This window comes from Malus sylvestris, chromosome 17 (genome assembly GCF_916048215.2).
Source record: "Malus sylvestris chromosome 17, drMalSylv7.2, whole genome shotgun sequence".
NCBI classification, from domain to species: domain Eukaryota; kingdom Viridiplantae; phylum Streptophyta; class Magnoliopsida; order Rosales; family Rosaceae; genus Malus; species Malus sylvestris.
The window spans coordinates 14,048,113-14,057,011 of NC_062276.1; the positions used below are offsets into that span (position 1 = coordinate 14,048,113).

The window sequence follows — 8,899 nt, forward strand, 5'->3', positions numbered from 1 at the left end:
ACAAGACTAATATGACTCAAAACAGATTTAAAGCACTCAAAACTGCCTAAAACAATCAAATTAACTCAAAAAGAAACTAGAACTTGATTTGGACGGAATCCAAAGTGTTTATGACTCCAAATGCTTAAGAACACAAAATAACACAGATTTGAATGACTAAGACTCAACAAAATATGGGGGAATTGTGTTTGGACGAAATTAAATTAATTTGGCAGATTGTAAAGAAAACAGATTGTAAGACAAAATTGTGATGAATCAATGGATGATGGAATAGCTAAGGGTTTCTTCTCCACACATGAAATATATGCAACGTAAATCAATTTCCAGTTATCAATTCAATAAGTTATGAACCTCGACACTCCAAGTTAATTAGGTCCGCTTAAATTAACCTTCAGATTTCCCTAGAATCATTGAATTGGATGAATATGCATCGCAAACAAATTATTCCTAACAAGTTCTCTATATGAACAGCATGATAAAGACACAAGTTAGAATCATTACGTTCTTTGGAAATCATAAGCATCGACAAGGCATTTGTAACTATGAAAAGCATGATACTTTTGCCAGGAATCTACTTAACACGATCGTGACTAGCGACCTTCACTACTTGCGAATATAAATTCATAACAATTAGGTGAAACAAATTTATATCCTAGCACCAAATTCAAGCATGCAAATTAAGCGTGCACTCTCAATCAACATGCAAGAATAAGTTCTAAATCCAACGGTTAAGCAAATTGTATTCACAACTTATGCAACAATAACTGGAAGTAATCAACTTATTTCACATATATAAACATGGTTTTGAATACACCCTTAGCCAAAACAAAATTAGCCAATCATACTTAAAGCAAAACAAAGATTACATGAATTAGACATTAAAATCCAAAGAAAGAAAACACCTAGAATGCTCCAACTTGGCAGCAAGTGCATCCAAGATTTCTCCTTTCCCTTGCTTGCGGCAGATTGGTTTATGGACAGATTTTGGGTAGTTTTATGGTGTAGAATGGATGGGGAATGGTATGGAAAGGTTTAGGGTGAGTGTGGAGGAGTGTTTGATGGTTGAAGGGTGGTGGAGAACTCGGCAAAGAGGGTGGAAGAAGGTGGAGTGGCTATTATGTTTTCTGGACACTAGAATGGTGTTTTTGGGGTGTTTTGCTGCCTAGGGTGTGTATGGACGAATTTTCTATGATGAATGATGAATATGGGAGGTCATCCTTTGGCCAAGGGGTGTTAACATGTATATATAGGCCCTAAAAACCCTAGAGAATCAGGTTAGGCAATGGAGGAAGTGCACAGCAATGAGGGTGAATTTGTGGTGTGCAATGGTCCAAGGATGAAAATGAAGTAATGATGCAAAGTATGGAGGGTAAAATGGAGTGGTGTTGCAGCTAGGGAGCATGAATGATTGTGCACATTGCATAGAAATGAAAAGGGAGGTGAAATGTTTCAGAAATGAGTCAAAGGTGCAGCAACATGTGTTGCACACGGCATGGGATTCCAAAGGTGGCTGATGGAACATCAATTGGTGCATGTAATGGTTGTGAAAGTTGTATGAAATTTGATGGGTGAAGGGAACAAGAGGTATGCAGCAATTGAGTGTAATAATTAAATGTATTAAGGCATGAAATCAGAAATAATGTAGGGGACAAGGGTGATTAAGCATGGCATGGGAATCCAAAGGGAATACAATGGTGATTGCACGGCAAGGAAGGTGCATTGTGGAGTGACACCCTTTTGTGGCTGAGTTCTTTATCCTTTGTATAATAATTCTTCACATTCTTAGCCTCTTTAGTCTTCAATTTCGTCCATCCACCTTGCTCCATACATTTGCTATCCATTCCAAACCCGAAACTGCTCCAAAGGCCTCCAAAATGCATCTTCTTGCATACTTTGTTCTTAGAATCTGAAAACACACAAAAATGACTTTAAACAATAAAATAACTAAGAAAACACAACGTAAATGCGCAAGAACAAGCTAACTAAGTCGCATAAATATGCTCCTATCAGCAGGGTACTTTTCAGCAATCTTTAATTTCTGGGGATCTGCACAGTAAAGAAAAAATGACGTTTGTTATTCCAGAGGCTGATCAGCCTTTGAGTGATTATTTAACAGCCCATACCACAAATATACCAATTTGCATTACTTATCCGGCAGTGGAGGAAGGGTCTACATTTGAAATAAAGCAGCACATGTTGAATACTCTACCTACATTTCATGGTTTATCGACTGACGATCCAAACATGCATATTGCAGAATTTTTAATGGGATGCAAAAATATTTTGGTGAGGGGATTTTCAGCCGAATCTATTAAGCTCCGTTTGTTTCCATACACTCTAAAAGATCAAGCAAGGAGATGACTCCTCACACTCCCATCGGGAAGCATTAGTACTTGGGCCCAACTCAGTGAAAATTTTTTAAACAAGTATTATCCAGCTTCAAAAACTCTTGACATGAGAACTCAGATTTTATCTTTTGCACAAAAATCAAATGAAGAGTTTCATGAGGCGTGGGAGCGGTTCAAGGAGTTGATTAGAAAATGTCTGGATTCGGGTATTAACACTACTGATCAGATGCATATATTTTTCAGAGGGTTGAATATGACTACAAAAACTCTAGTCAATGCTTCATGCGAAGGTTCGTACAAGGATAAAACTGCACAAGAGGCTTGTTTGTTATTTGAAAAAATGGCAGTAGATACACCACAGTGGGCAGTTGAGCAGCCATAATCTAGGTCTGTTTTTTAGATGTCTAATGGTTTTCCATATGTGTCGACACAAATTGAAAAAATGGAGAAAAAGCTTGAAAGATTTGAGGCAAAATTTGACATGTTATTACAAAGAATTTCGGGTTCACAGGTTGCTGTACAGCAGCCTTTACAAGCTGCCTGCAGCATTTGCAGCATGACAAATCATGATTTTTTGAGCTGTTCACATAAAGATGCTTATCCGGAGTACACAGCGGAGCAGGTTAATTCATTTAATAATTTTCAGCGTCCCCGGCAACGGCGCCATTTTCTTGATAGGGATTTTATTACTTATGTGAATGCGATAAAAACTCCTATAATACTTGCAAGAATCACAAGGTTGTTGTAGTATAAAGGATCTTGCAAGGTCGTTCTCCACAGGGATTATTAAATAATTCGAAACTAACCAAATTTCAATTAATTATTGCAAAATAGAAATTGAGGTGATTGATTTTATAACCTACTTAAAATAAAAATGAAATTAATTAATTAAAGTAAACAATCTGCAATATTGAAAACTAGAAGGAAAAGAAAATAGTTTTGGGAGAAATCAAATTAAGAAAGCATTAGGGTTCCACCATCACCTAGCAATCCTATGAACTTTTACCAATTACTTATGATCTACACATGTCACTTTGAAGGTTAGATTTTCCTAATTCATATTCTACTTGGAACCTCCAACATAGAACATATATCTAACATGCAACCCGTCCGAACGTTCGGATCAAATCTGAACATGAAAGACTCATTATGCTTTATGAAAATCTTTTGAAAAACCATGCAATCCTTAAGACGTGGTGTTCATCCTAAGTGAAATTACAATTATTAATCACAAGAAGCCAGCGTCAATTTCAGGGAACCTTCCGACCAAAATTGCATCAAATTACTTTTCTAAAGATCCTAATGATGATCAGGCATTAAGACAATTAGATAGTTTTTATCCCGGTGATTAACAATTCAAAGTATGCATGCAATCAATCATAAGCAATTAAATAAAAATCACATATTCATGCTAAGGCTCAAGGCTTCGCCCTAGCAAAAGGAATTAGTTACGCATATTCATAATTAAAATCTTAGAAAATATATTTAAGAAAAGGATTGAAAGCACATTCAAGTAGAAAATCTCTAAAACCCTAGCAATTCTATCTGTCTCCAAAATTGCATAAAAGAAAGCCTACTCAAATATGGTAGATGGCCAAGCAATATATTTGCTAAACCACCACACAAACCCTAATCCCCATATAAAAAAAAAAAAAACAGAAGAAACATTACCCTAAATTAAAATTGTAAAATTCGTCCAAAATCTGAACAGCCATGTTTTGGACCCATAAGCTGCTCCAAAACTGGTCCAATATAGCTGGATTTAATGTTTGGAATATTCTGAACACTTCTCCAGAAGGCCACGAACCCATCCGAGGTCATCTTGGGCTCCAAAAACGCAATTTAAGCCCAAAAACGTCATTTTCCAGCATTGCACATCGCTCCGTTATTTTATCGCCAGAAAATAACCGCTTGGTGGAAAAATCCCAAATTTTGATAAAATCAAGCTAAGTGACTCACAAACGTCCTCCAACTGGAATTACTCCAAAATTCATCCATTTGGTCCTGTTTTGCTCCAGAGGAAGTCGAAAGTCCTATATTGGAAATACAATTCAAAGTATCAAAATTCTTCCAAAATATTAACCAAAATATACTAAGAATAGGGTAAAATATATAATATAAAATCTACTCATCAGCTGGGCTTAGGCGTGAGCCAATTCTAGCCTTCTTTTTTCACTGTTGGGGATCAAGAATGATGTCATCGGCGTCCTCTTTGGTTGTCTATCCTATCTCGTCTGCTTGGGAGCCATCTTCTTGATCCACTTGCTGTAATTGTTATTTGGTAGCCTCTTTGTCCTTTTGGACTTCGGTAGCCTCTACGGGGGTAAAGGTCTTCTTCTTTGACTCATTCAACACTCGCACAGTGCATCGTCGAGATGCAACCAGGTCAGACTTGATCTCTCTGACTCCTCCACCTAGGATACAGAATCAGATTTTTTTATACTTGGCGGAAGTGACGACATCCAGCTTGATTAACCAACGTCTGCTATGAGACAGCTGGCTGTGTTTTCACGTCAAGTGTGATGTGACTGATGGCAGTTGAGGTATGCTTGTAGAATTTGGTGAATACCTCTGCTCGGCATATGAGTCCAAGCCCATCTTCTAAATGATTGAAAGTTGAAGTAGGTTGACTGCACTTCCATTGTCAACCATTATTCTGTCAACTATAACATGGGAAAGTTGGATAGATACTACTAGTGCGTCGTCATGTAGGAAATTGACACCTTCTGTATCCTACTCGATAAAGCCAATAATGGGTCTAGGTTGGGTGTCGACTGCTTGGACCTGTGAGACTAGTAGAGCCTGCTGGATTTTCCTCTTTTTAAAGTTGCTGGTGGCCCCCAAGTGCTCAAATTCGACGAAGATGCCATTGATTCGAATCGTCTTGGAAGTATCTCCCTTCGATTGTTTCAATAGCTTGAACCATGGCTCATTCTTGATGTCGCGAAGGATTTGGTGGATCGGAATTGAGAACCTAAAATAGTTCGGTTGTCAAGCCTTCTATGATCATTTCTCCGAACAGTGGGTGGTCTGCTGGGAGTCATTTTTGAAATGATGCACTTGCTATTGAGTCGTCGCATCCGACGATCTTTGCTTTCTCTGCTTTGAACGTTTTCATGTAGGCACAGAGCGACTCTTTTGGGTTTTTCTTCACATTGAACAAGTGGTCAGACTTTTTCTTGATCGAGCAGTAGGATGAATACTTTTTGGTGAAAACCAAGAAATATCATCAGAACTTCGGATGGATCGTGGTGGCAAGGTGTGAAACTAATCTTGCGCCTTGCCTTGTAAAGTGGTGGTGAATATTTTGCACATAAAGGCATCGTTGTTCCGATAAATGACCATCGCGCTTTGGTAGTGCTTCAAGTGCCTATGCGGATCTCCATCTCCTTTGAAATATGTGAAGTGTGGCATGCTAAACTTGCGTGGAGGCTTTGCCTACTCGATCTCATTCATTAAGGGTGACCTGCTCATGTTGGTCATATCCCGTCATAGTGCTTCATCGGTCACTTCGTTGCGTTGGAAATCACACAACCGTTCGTTGAAGAGTCTTTCTACCTCTTCTTGAATTTTCCTTTGTTAGGGTAGCGGAGCCTTCGGCTGTCCCAGGTCTTGACCTACTAGTCTAGGATGCTATTCTCCATGCTTGGCTCGTCTATGCCGCAACTGCAATGCATGAGGTAGATTCTTAACAGGCGAGGGATTTCTTCGTAGGCTGATGGTTGAACTTGAGCCGGATTGAGTAACTGCTTCACTCTGTTTATCATGCTGCCTACTCCGATGTGATGTGGAGAATGCTCATTGCAGGCCTAACTGTGAATAAACGTTTTACCGCGAAGGCTGCTCATGTTGATTATCGGAGCGTGGCCCTAACCATGAGTGTATACTCTTCTATGGGCCTAGTCGAGAGTACACTCTCCTCCACGTGCTAAAACGAGAGTATATGCTATCTCGGGGGCCCAATAGGGAGTGTAAGTTGCCCAAACGCTTGGTTCTTGGTTGGTCGAGAGGCTGCTTGCCAGGATGCTGTTGAAAAGGTTCCTCGTCTGGCCTTATCCTACTTTGGGACACCTCGTTTGGGGCACATTGGATCTTGGTGTGTTGCAAGAGTTAATTCACCAAGATCATCTGTTGTGTAAGGGCGCTCGTCAACTCTATGACTTGTCAAGACAAGTGTTGTTTGTCATTCGGGTTGGAAAAGCTTGGGAGGAATGTGCCTCCTTGAGCAGTGGAAAGGTGGTAGACTCCGGGCACGAGATTTGAGTTGAAAAATGTCAAATCCGTGGAGAAATATGGTGAGAATGCCCCTGGCTCGATGGTAGGTCCAAATGGTTGAGATAGTCTTGGGCCGACTTGGGCTGCTTGGGAAGCCATGAGAGCAAGCTGGGCTGCAGGAACAAGCTGGCCTACAAGAGCAGGCTGGCCTACGAGAGTAGGCTGCTCGGCGTGTGGCGCACGTGTGTGCGAGGTTTTGGCTTGGCTTGGCAACGCGTTGGGCTTGAAGTGACATGGCTTGGGCCGTGGGTTTGGTGTCGTAGGCCTTGGATGGCACAGCTTGGGCTTGGGCTCATGTAAGTTTGGATGGCACGACTTGGGCCGTGGTAGTGGTGCCATAAACTTCACCGCGGGTGGTTACTGTGGTGGCCACCGCGGTGGTTGCCATGGTGGAGCCTCGTAATGATGATGCCACTCCGCTTATTGTCACATTTAGCCTCGTGGATCACTGTGGTTCCATCTCTTGAATATTGGAATTTTCACTAGTTGAATTTTCTAAATTTCTAGCCATTGTACTTCTCTTTTACGTTTTACCAAAGAATTTTTGCAAATAAAAAATTCTAATAATAAGAACGTGCAAAAAATCTACAAATGGACAAGAAAATAGAAAAACCTTTGATGCGAGAGTCTTCTACAAGTGTGTGACTCTGCTCTCAATGAAAGCACCAATTTGTGGATGCAAATTTCTTCCTCCTTGATCTTGGACAAAATTGCACCTACAAAACAAATAACACCTTAGGTCAAGGCTAAGAGCCTCCCGCGCCCACGATGAATGGGGGGCTATGGCTAAAGAACCTCCGATGCCAAAGTTAGAATTTTGAGGGAAAAGTGTTTGGAGAATTTAGCAAGAGAATTGGAATTAGGTTTTGGAGAGAATGAGATGGCTTTTATAGGGGTATGGCATGCCTTCTTGGGTTAGAGAGGATTGGCCACTTGGCTCTCTTTGTGGACTAGGTTCTTGCTTGTCTTGTTGCGCAAGGCTTCTCACAACGCCCCGGGATTGATTATGATGAAATTTATTCACCCATTATGGATGAGATTACTTTCGCTACCTTATCAATTTGGTAGTTTTCGAAAAATTGAATATGTAGTGGATGGACGTCGTAACTGCGTATTTTTATAGGGATCTTGATATGGAAGTTTATATGAAAGTTCCCAATGAACTTACATTAATTGAATCAAATATTTCCAAATCCTAGAACACGTTCTCAATTTGGTTGAGGCTTTCCATTTTACAGTTCGAAGTAATCCAGAAGAATGTGGTAAATCGTCTGAGTGAGTATTTCACTAGTCAGGGATATGTGAACAATGAACTATGCCTTGTGTGTTCATTAAGAAGTCACATTCCGATTTTGCGATAGTTGTAGTATATGTCAATGACATGAACCTTATCGGAACTCCTGAAAAGTTCGGGAGAACTGCCGCACACCTGAAGTCGAAATTTGAGATGAAAGGTCTAGGAAAGACTCGATACTGTTTCGTTCTCGAGATAGAGCACTGTTCGGATGGAATTTTAATACATCAATCGAACTACATCCAGAAGGTGTTATGCCGTTTTAACAAGGATAAAATGAAGCCTGCGAGTACTCTTATGGTCGTTCAATAGTTAGATGCAAAACGAGATCCCTTTCGTCTGAATGAAGATGATGAAGAGATTTTAGAGCCTGAAGTTCCTCATCTAAGTATGATAGGCTCTTTATTGTACTTGGCTCAATACACTAGACTCGACATCTCTTTCGCTATTAATCTTTTGACAAGATATAGTAATGCACCAACATGTAGACACTGGACTGGTGTTAAAGACATCTTCAGTTACCTTAAGGGTACTACGGATTTGGGCTTGTTCTATCCTTACAGATCCTCGAGTGATGCCGCATCCCCCACTTCTCTAGTCGATCCTCGCCTTGTTGGTTATGCCAACGCATGATACTTATCTGAACCACACAAGGCTTGTTCTCAAACAATTTATGTCTTTGTCGTTGGAGGCACCGCAATCTCTTAAAGGTCAACTAAACAGACCTTAGTTGCCACTTCATCTAACCATGCTGGAATTCTCGCCTTACATGAAGCAACTTGGAAATGCTTTTGGTTGAGAGCAGTTGTGGGCCATATTCGAAGCTCCTGCAGTCTTTACCCTATCATGGATGTCCCGACAACGATCTATGAAGACAATGCAACATGCATCGAACAACTTAAGAAAGGTTACATCAAAGAAGACAACACCTAGCATATTATGCTGAAGTTCTTCTTCTCACATCAACAACAACAGCATCAGA

The 8,899-nt window shown here is 40.3% G+C and overlaps 1 non-coding gene across 1 annotated transcript; it reads right to left on the reverse strand.

The window, feature by feature from the left end:
• Window positions 1-2,451: 2,451 nt before the first annotated feature.
• LOC126612707 (small nucleolar RNA R71) lies at window positions 2,452-2,556 on the reverse strand. Its single transcript, XR_007619274.1, has one exon. It is a non-coding gene; the product is annotated as a small nucleolar RNA R71 (small nucleolar RNA).
• Between the last annotated feature and the right edge of the window lie 6,343 nt (window positions 2,557-8,899).